The following is a 10,533-nucleotide window of genomic DNA, read 5'->3' on the forward strand; positions in this document are numbered from 1 at the left end:
GGTCCTGCCAGTATTGTTTGGGGTTTTCACAGTGTATCAGGATCCTGCCAGGTGTGAATTGGGTTTTTAGAGTGTATCAGGATCCTGCCAGGTGTGTATACGCTTTACACAGTGTATCAGGGTCCCGCCAGGTGTGTATGGGGTTTTCCCAGTGTATCAGGATCCTGCCAGGTGTGCATGGGGGTTTCACAGTGGATCAGGATCCTGCCAGGTGTGTATGGGGTTTCACAGTGTATCAGTGTCCTGCCAGGTGTGTATGGGGTTTTCACAGTTTATCAGCGTCCATCCAGGTGTGTATGGCGTTTTCACAGTGCATCAGGATCCTGCCAGGTGTGCATGGGGGATTCACAGTGTATCAGGATCCCGGCAGGTGTGTATGGTGTTTTCACAGTGTATTGGCATCCTGCCAGGTGTGTATGGGGTTTCACAGTGTATCAGGGTCCTGCCAGGTGTGTATGGGGGTTTCACAGTGTTTCAGGATCCTGCCAGGTGTGTATGGGGTTTTCACAGTGTATCAAGGTCCTGCCAGGTGTGTTTGGTGTTTTCACAGTGTATCGGGATCCTGCCTGGTTTGTATGCGGTTTCACATTGTATCAGTTTCCTTACAGGTTTGTATGGGGTTTCCACAGTGTATTAGGATCATGCCAGTTGTGTACGGTGATTTCCAGTGTATCAGGGTCCTGCCAGGAATGCATGGGGTTTTCACAGTGTATCAGGGACCTGCCAGGTGTGTATGGGGTTTTCACAGTGTATCAGGAACCTGCCAGGTGTGTACGGGGATTCACAATGTATCAGAGTCCTGCCAGGTGTGTATGGGGTTTTCAAAGTGCATCAGGCTCCTGCCAGGTGTGTATGGGGTTTCACAGTGTATCAAGATCCTGTCAGGTGTGTATGGGGGTTTCACAGTGGATCAGGATCCTGCCAGGTGCATATGGGGTTTTAACAGTGTATCAGGGTCCTGCCAGGTGTGTTTGGGGTTTTCACAGTGCATCAGGATCCTGCCAGATGTGTCTGGGGTTTCACAGTGTATCAGGATCCTGCCAGTTGTGTATGGGGTTTCACAGTGTATCAGGATCCTGCCAGGTGTGTATGGGGTTTCACAGTGGTCATGAACCTGCCAGGTGTGTATGGGGTTTCACAGTGTATCAGGATCCTGCCAGGTGTGTATGGGGTTTCACAGTGGATCAGGATACTGCCAGGTGTGTATGGGGTTTCACAGTGTATCAGTGTCCTGCCAGGTGTGTATGGGGTTTTCACAGTGTATCAGGTTCCTGCCAGGAGGGTATGGGGTTTTCACAGTGTATCAGGGTCCTGCCAGGTGTGTATGGGGTTTTCACAGTTTATCAGTGTCCATCCAGGTGTGTATGGCGTTTTCACAGTGCATCAGGATCCTGCCAGGTGTGCATGGGGGTTTCACAGTGTATCAGGGTCCTGGCAGGTGTGTATGGTGTTTTCACCGTGTATCGGCATCCTGCCAGGTGTGTATGGGGTTTCACAGTGTCTCAGGGTCCTGCCAGGTGATTATTGGGTTTTCACAGTGTATCAGGCTCCTGCCAGGTGTGGACGGGGATTCACAGTGTATCAGGGTCCTGCCAGGTGTGTGTGGGGTTTTGACAGTGTGTCAGGATCCTGCCAGGTGTGTATGGGTTTTCACAGTATATCAGGATCCTGCCAGCTGTCTATGGGGTTTTCAGAGTTTATCAGGATCCTGCCAGGTGTGTATGGGGGTTTCACAGTTTATCAGCATCCTGCCAGGTGTGTATGGGGTTTTAACATTGCATCAGGATCCTTCCAGATGTGTTTGGGGGTTGCACAGTGTATCAGAATCCTGCCAGGTGTGTATGGGGATTTCAGAGTGTATCAGGATCCTGCCAGGTGTGTATGGGGTTTTCACAGTGTATCTGGATCCTGCCAGGTATGTATGGGGATTTCACATTGCATCAGGATCCTTCCAGATGTGTTTGGGGGTTGCACAGTGTATCAGAAACATGCCAGGAGTGTATGGGGTTTCAGAGTGTATCAGGATCCTGCTAGGTGTGTATGGGGTTTTCAATGTGTATCAGGATCCTGCCAGGTGTGTATGGGGATTTCACATTGCATCAGGATCCTTCCAGATGTGTATGGGGGTTGCACAGTGTATCAGAATCCGGCCAGGAGTGTATGGGGTTTCAGAGTGTATCAGGATCCTGCCAGGTGTGTATGGGGTTTTCACAGTGGATCAGGATCCTTCCAGGAGTGTTTGGGGGTTGCACAGTGTATCAGAATCCTGCCAGGAGTGTATGGGGTTTCAGATTGTATCAGGATCCTGCTAGGTGTGTATGGGGTTTTCACAGTGCATCAGGATCCTGCCAGGTGTGTATGGGGATTTCACATTGCATCAGGATCCTTCCAGATGTGTATGGGGGTTGCACAGTGTATCAGAATCCGGCCAGGAGTGTATGGGGTTTCAGAGTGTATCAGGATCCTGCCAGGTGTGTATGGGGTTTTCACAGTGGATCAGGATCCTTCCAGGAGTGTTTGGGTTTTTACAGTGTATCAGGATCCTTCCAGATGTGTATGGGGTTTCACAGTGGATCAGGATCCTGCCAGGTGTGTATGGGGTTTTCACAGTGTATCAGGACCCTGCCAGTTGTGTATGGGGTTTCACAGTCTAACAGGATCCTGCCAGGTGTGCATGGGGGTTTCACAGCGGATCAGGATCCTGCCAGTTGTGTATGGGGTTTTCACAGTGTATCAGGATCCTGACAGGTGTGTATGGGGTATTCACAGTGTATCGGGTTCCTGCCAGGTGTGCATGGGGTTTCACAGTGGATCATGATCCTGCCAGGAGTCCATGTGGTTTTCACAGTGTATCAGGATCCTGCCAGGTGTGTATGGGGTTATAACAGTGTAACAGGTTCCTGCCAGGTGTGTATGGGGTTTTCACAGTGTATCAGGGCCCTGCCAGGTGTGTATGGTGATTTCACAGTGTATCAGGGTCCTGCCAGGTGTGTATGGGGTTTCACAGTGGATCATGATTCTGCCAGGAGTGCATGTGGTTTTCACAGTGTATCAGGATCCTGCCAGGTGTGTATGGCGTTTAACAGTGGATCCGGATCCTGCCTGGAGTGCATGGGGTTTTCACAGTGTATCAGGGTCCTGCCAGGTGTGTATGGGGTTTCACAGTGTATCAGGACACAGACAGGTGTGTACGGGGTTTTCACAGTGTATCAGTGTCCTGCCAGGTGTGTATGGGGTTCCACAGTGTATCAGGATGCTGCCAGATGTGTATTGGGTTTTCACAGCGTATCAGGGTTCTGCCAGGTGTGTATGGGGGTTTCACAGTGTATCAGAATTCTACCAGGTGTGTATGAGGGTTTCACAGTGCATCAGGATACTGTCAGGTGTGTATGGGGATTTCGCAGTGTATCAGGGTCCTGCCAGGTGTGTGTGGGCTTTTCACACTGTAACAGTAACCTGCCAGGTGTGAATGGGGTTTTCACAGTATATCAGGGTCCTGCCAGGTGTGCATGGGGTTTTCACAGTGTATCAGGATCCTGCCAGTATTGTATGGGGTTTTCCCAGTGTATCAGGATCCTGCCAGGTGTGTATGGGGTTTGACAGTGTATCAGGATCCTGCCAGTTGTGTATGGGGTTTTCACAGTGTATCAGGATCCTGACAGATGTGTATGGGGTTTTCACAGTGTATCGGGTTCCGGCCAGGTATGTATGGGGTTTCACAGTGGATCATGATCCTGCCAGGAGTGCATGTGGTTTTCACAGTGTATCAGGATCCTGCCTGGTGTGTATGGTGTTATAACAGTGTAACAGGATCCTGCCAGGTGTGTCTGGGGTTTTCACAGTGTATCCGGGCCCTGCCAGGTGTGTATGGTGATTTCACAGTGCATCAGGATCCTGCCAGGTGTGTATGGGGTTTCACAGTGGATCATGATCCTGCCAGGAGTGCATGTGGTTATCACAGTGTATCAGGATCCTGCCAGGTGTGTATGGGGTTATAACAGTGTGACAGGATCCTGCCAGTTGTGTATTGTGTTTTCACAGTGTATCAGTGCCCTGCCAGGTGTGTTTGGTGATTTCACAGTGGATCATGATCCTGCCAGGAGTGCATGTGGTTTTCACAGTGTATCAGGATCCTGCCAGGTGTGTATGGCGTTTCACTGTGGATCAGGATCCTGCCTGGAGTGCATGGGGTTTTCACAGTGTATCAGGATCCTGCCAGGTGTGTATGGGGTTTCACAGTGTATCAGGACACAGACAGGTGTGTACGGGGTTTTCACAGTGTATCAGTGTCCTGCCAGGTGTGTATGGGGTTCCACAGTGTATCAGGATCCTGCCAGATTTGTATGGGGTTTTCACAGCGTATCAGGGTCCTGCCAGGTGAGTATGGGGTTTTCACAGTGTATCAGGATTCTACCAGGTGTGTATGAGGGTTTCACAGTGCATCAGGATCCTGCCAGGTGTGTATGGGGATTTCGCAGTGTATCAGTGTCCTGCCAGGTGTGTATGGGCTTTTCACACTGTAACAGGATCCTGCCAGGAGTGTATGGGGTTTTCCCAGTGTATCAGGGTCCTGCCAGTATTGTTTGGGGTTTTCACAGTGTATCAGGATCCTGCCAGGTGTGAATTGGGTTTTTAGAGTGTATCAGGATCCTGCCAGGTGTGTATACGCTTTACACAGTGTATCAGGGTCCCGCCAGGTGTGTATGGGGTTTTCCCAGTGTATCAGGATCCTGCCAGGTGTGCATGGGGGTTTCACAGTGGATCAGGATCCTGCCAGGTGTGTATGGGGTTTCACAGTGTATCAGTGTCCTGCCAGGTGTGTATGGGGTTTTCACAGTTTATCAGCGTCCATCCAGGTGTGTATGGCGTTTTCACAGTGCATCAGGATCCTGCCAGGTGTGCATGGGGGATTCACAGTGTATCAGGATCCCGGCAGGTGTGTATGGTGTTTTCACAGTGTATCGGCATCCTGCCAGGTGTGTATGGGGTTTCACAGTGTATCAGGGTCCTGCCAGGTGTGTATGGGGGTTTCACAGTGTTTCAGGATCCTGCCAGGTGTGTATGGGGTTTTCACAGTGTATCAAGGTCCTGCCAGGTGTGTTTGGTGTTTTCACAGTGTATCGGGATCCTGCCTGGTTTGTATGCGGTTTCACATTGTATCAGTTTCCTTACAGGTTTGTATGGGGTTTCCACAGTGTATTAGGATCATGCCAGTTGTGTACGGTGATTTCCAGTGTATCAGGGTCCTGCCAGGAGTGCATGGGGTTTTCACAGTGTATCAGGGACCTGCCAGGTGTGTATGGGGTTTTCACAGTGTATCAGGAACCTGCCAGGTGTGTACGGGGATTCACAATGTATCAGAGTCCTGCCAGGTGTGTATGGGGTTTTCAAAGTGCATCAGGCTCCTGCCAGGTGTGTATGGGGTTTCACAGTGTATCAAGATCCTGTCAGGTGTGTATGGGGGTTTCACAGTGGATCAGGATCCTGCCAGGTGCATATGGGGTTTTAACAGTGTATCAGGGTCCTGCCAGGTGTGTTTGGGGTTTTCACAGTGCATCAGGATCCTGCCAGATGTGTCTGGGGTTTCACAGTGTATCAGGATCCTGCCAGTTGTGTATGGGGTTTCACAGTGTATCAGGATCCTGCCAGGTGTGTATGGGGTTTCACAGTGGTCATGAACCTGCCAGGTGTGTATGGGGTTTCACAGTGTATCAGGATCCTGCCAGGTGTGTATGGGGTTTCACAGTGGATCAGGATACTGCCAGGTGTGTATGGGGTTTCACAGTGTATCAGTGTCCTGCCAGGTGTGTATGGGGTTTTCACAGTGTATCAGGTTCCTGCCAGGAGGGTATGGGGTTTTCACAGTGTATCAGGGTCCTGCCAGGTGTGTATGGGGTTTTCACAGTTTATCAGTGTCCATCCAGGTGTGTATGGCGTTTTCACAGTGCATCAGGATCCTGCCAGGTGTGCATGGGGGTTTCACAGTGTATCAGGGTCCTGGCAGGTGTGTATGGTGTTTTCACCGTGTATCGGCATCCTGCCAGGTGTGTATGGGGTTTCACAGTGTCTCAGGGTCCTGCCAGGTGATTATTGGGTTTTCACAGTGTATCAGGCTCCTGCCAGGTGTAGACGGGGATTCACAGTGTATCAGGGACCTGCCAGGTGTGTGTGGGGTTTTGACAGTGTGTCAGGATCCTGCCAGGTGTGTATGGGTTTTCACAGTATATCAGGATCCTGCCAGCTGTCTATGGGGTTTTCAGAGTTTATCAGGATCCTGCCAGGTGTGTATGGGGGTTTCACAGTTTATCAGCATCCTGCCAGGTGTGTATGGGGTTTTAACTTTGCATCAGGATCCTTCCAGATGTGTATGGGGGTTGCACAGTGTATCAGAATCCTGCCAGGTGTGTATGGGGTTTTCAGAGTGTATCAGGATCCTGCCAGGTGTGTATGGGGTTTTCACAGTGTATCTGGATCCTGCCAGGTATGTATGGGGATTTCACATTGCATCAGGATCCTTCCAGATGTGTTTGGGGGTTGCACAGTGTATCAGAAACATGCCAGGAGTGTATGGGGTTTCAGAGTGTATCAGGATCCTGCTAGGTGTGTATGGGGTTTTCAATGTGTATCAGGATCCTGCCAGGTGTGTATGGGGATTTCACATTGCATCATGATCCTTCCAGATGTGTATGGGGGTTGCACAGTGTATCAGAATCCGGCCAGGAGTGTATGGGGTTTCAGAGTGTATCAGGATCCTGCCAGGTGTGTATGGGGTTTTCACAGTGGATCAGGATCCTTCCAGGAGTGTTTGGGGGTTGCACAGTGTATCAGAATCCTGCCAAGTGTGTATGGGGTTTCAGAGTGTATCAGGGTCCTGCCAGGTGTGTTTGGGGTTTTCACAGTGCATCAGGATCCTGCCAGATGTGTCTGGGGTTTCACAGTGTATCAGGATCCTGCCAGTTGTGTATGGGGTTTCACAGTGTATCAGGATCCTGCCAGGTGTGTATGGGGTTTCACAGTGGTCAGGAAACTGCCAGGTGTGTATGGGGTTTCACAGTGTATCAGGATCCTGCCAGGTGTGTATGGGGTTTCACAGTGGATCAGGATACTGCCAGGTGTGTATGGGGTTTCACAGTGTATCAGTGTCCTGCCAGGTGTGTATGGGGTTTTCACAGTGTATCAGGTTCCTGCCAGGAGGGTATGGGGTTTTCACAGTGTATCAGGGTCCTTCCAGGTGTGTTTGGGGTTTTCACAGTTTATCAGAGTCCATCCAGGTGTGTATGGCGTTTTCACAGTGCAACAGGATCCTGCCAGGTGTGCATGGGGGTTTCACAGTGTATCAGGGTCCTGGCAGGTGTGTATGGTGTTTTCACTGTGTATCGGCATCCTGCCAGGTGTGTATGGGGTTTCACAGTGTCTCAGGGTCCTGCCAGGTGATTATTGGGTTTTCACAGTGTATCAGGCTCCTGCCAGGTGTGAACGGGGATTCACAGTGTATCAGGGTCCTGCCAGGTGTGTGTGGGGTTTTGACAGTGTGTCAGGATCCTGCCAGGTGTGTATGGGTTTTCACAGTATATCAGGATCCTGCCAGCTGTCTATGGGGTTTTCAGAGTTTATCAGGATCCTGCCAGGTGTGTATGGGGGTTTCACAGTTTATCAGCATCCTGCCAGGTGTGTATGGGGTTTTAACATTGCATCAGGATCCTTCCAGATGTGTTTGGGGGTTGCACAGTGTATCAGAATCCTGCCAGGTGTGTATGGGGATTTCAGAGTGTATCAGGATCCTGCCAGGTGTGTATGGGGTTTTCACAGTGTATCTGGATCCTGCCAGGTATGTATGGGGATTTCACATTGCATCAGGATCCTTCCAGATGTGTTTGGGGGTTGCACAGTGTATCAGAAACATGCCAGGAGTGTATGGGGTTTCAGAGTGTATCAGGATCCTGCTAGGTGTGTATGGGGTTTTCAATGTGTATCAGGATCCTGCCAGGTGTGTATGGGGATTTCACATTGCATCAGGATCCTTCCAGATGTGTATGGGGGTTGCACAGTGTATCAGAATCCGGCCAGGAGTGTATGGGGTTTCAGAGTGTATCAGGATCCTGCCAGGTGTGTATGGGGTTTTCACAGTGGATCAGGATCCTTCCAGGAGTGTTTGGGGGTTGCACAGTGTATCAGAATCCTGCCAGGAGTGTATGGGGTTTCAGATTGTATCAGGATCCTGCTAGGTGTGTATGGGGTTTTCACAGTGCATCAGGATCCTGCCAGGTGTGTATGGGGATTTCACATTGCATCAGGATCCTTCCAGATGTGTATGGGGGTTGCACAGTGTATCAGAATCCGGCCAGGAGTGTATGGGGTTTCAGAGTGTATCAGGATCCTGCCAGGTGTGTATGGGGTTTTCACAGTGGATCAGGATCCTTCCAGGAGTGTTTGGGTTTTTACAGTGTATCAGGATCCTTCCAGATGTGTATGGGGTTTCACAGTGGATCAGGATCCTGCCAGGTGTGTATGGGGTTTTCACAGTGTATCAGGACCCTGCCAGTTGTGTATGGGGTTTCACAGTCTATCAGGATCCTGCCAGGTGTGCATGGGGGTTTCACAGCGGATCAGGATCCTGCCAGTTGTGTATGGGGTTTTCACAGTGTATCAGGATCCTGACAGGTGTGTATGGGGTATTCACAGTGTATCGGGTTCCTGCCAGGTGTGCATGGGGTTTCACAGTGGATCATGATCCTGCCAGGAGTGCATGTGGTTTTCACAGTGTATCAGGATCCTGCCAGGTGTGTATGGGGTTATAACAGTGTAACAGGTTCCTGCCAGGTGTGTATGGGGTTTTCACAGTGTATCAGGGCCCTGCCAGGTGTGTATGGTGATTTCACAGTGTATCAGGGTCCTGCCAGGTGTGTATGGGGTTTCACAGTGGATCATGATTCTGCCAGGAGTGCATGTGGTTTTCACAGTGTATCAGGATCCTGCCAGGTGTGTATGGCGTTTAACAGTGGATCCGGATCCTGCCTGGAGTGCATGGGGTTTTCACAGTGTATCAGGGTCCTGCCAGGTGTGTATGGGGTTTCACAGTGTATCAGGACACAGACAGGTGTGTACGGGGTTTTCACAGTGTATCAGTGTCCTGCCAGGTGTGTATGGGGTTCCACAGTGTATCAGGATGCTGCCAGATGTGTATTGGGTTTTCACAGCGTATCAGGGTTCTGCCAGGTGTGTATGGGGGTTTCACAGTGTATCAGAATTCTACCAGGTGTGTATGAGGGTTTCACAGTGCATCAGGATACTGTCAGGTGTGTATGGGGATTTCGCAGTGTATCAGGGTCCTGCCAGGTGTGTGTGGGCTTTTCACACTGTAACAGTAACCTGCCAGGTGTGAATGGGGTTTTCACAGTATATCAGGGTCCTGCCAGGTGTGCATGGGGTTTTCACAGTGTATCAGGATCCTGCCAGTATTGTATGGGGTTTTCCCAGTGTATCAGGATCCTGCCAGGTGTGTATGGGGTTTGACAGTGTATCAGGATCCTGCCAGTTGTGTATGGGGTTTTCACAGTGTATCAGGATCCTGACAGATGTGTATGGGGTTTTCACAGTGTATCGGGTTCCGGCCAGGTATGTATGGGGTTTCACAGTGGATCATGATCCTGCCAGGAGTGCATGTGGTTTTCACAGTGTATCAGGATCCTGCCTGGTGTGTATGGTGTTATAACAGTGTAACAGGATCCTGCCAGGTGTGTCTGGGGTTTTCACAGTGTATCCGGGCCCTGCCAGGTGTGTATGGCGATTTCACAGTGCATCAGGATCCTGCCAGGTGTGTATGGGGTTTCACAGTGTTTCAGGGTCCTGCCAGTTGTGTATGGGGTTTCACAGTGGATCATGATCCTGCCAGGAGTGCATGTGGTTATCACAGTGTATCAGGATCCTGCCAGGTGTGTATGGGGTTATAACAGTGTGACAGGATCCTGCCAGTTGTGTATTGTGTTTTCACAGTGTATCAGTGCCCTGCCAGGTGTGTTTGGTGATTTCACAGTGGATCATGATCCTGCCAGGAGTGCATGTGGTTTTCACAGTGTATCAGGATCCTGCCAGGTGTGTATGGCGTTTCACTGTGGATCAGGATCCTGCCTGGAGTGCATGGGGTTTTCACAGTGTATCAGGATCCTGCCAGGTGTGTATGGGGTTTCACAGTGTATCAGGACACAGACAGGTGTGTACGGGGTTTTCACAGTGTATCAGTGTCCTGCCAGGTGTGTATGGGGTTCCACAGTGTATCAGGATCCTGCCAGATTTGTATGGGGTTTTCACAGCGTATCAGGGTCCTGCCAGGTGAGTATGGGGTTTTCACAGTGTATCAGGATTCTACCAGGTGTGTATGAGGGTTTCACATTGCATCAGGATCCTGCCAGGTGTGTATGGGGATTTCGCAGTGTATCAGTGTCCTGCCAGGTGTGTATGGGCTTTTCACACTGTAACAGGATCCTGCCAGGAGTGTATGGGGTTTTCCCAGTGTATCAGGGTCCTGCCAGTATT

The sequence above is a fragment of the Heterodontus francisci genome, unplaced genomic scaffold (genome assembly GCF_036365525.1).
Source record: "Heterodontus francisci isolate sHetFra1 unplaced genomic scaffold, sHetFra1.hap1 HAP1_SCAFFOLD_62_2, whole genome shotgun sequence".
Classification (NCBI taxonomy): Eukaryota; Metazoa; Chordata; class Chondrichthyes; order Heterodontiformes; family Heterodontidae; genus Heterodontus; species Heterodontus francisci.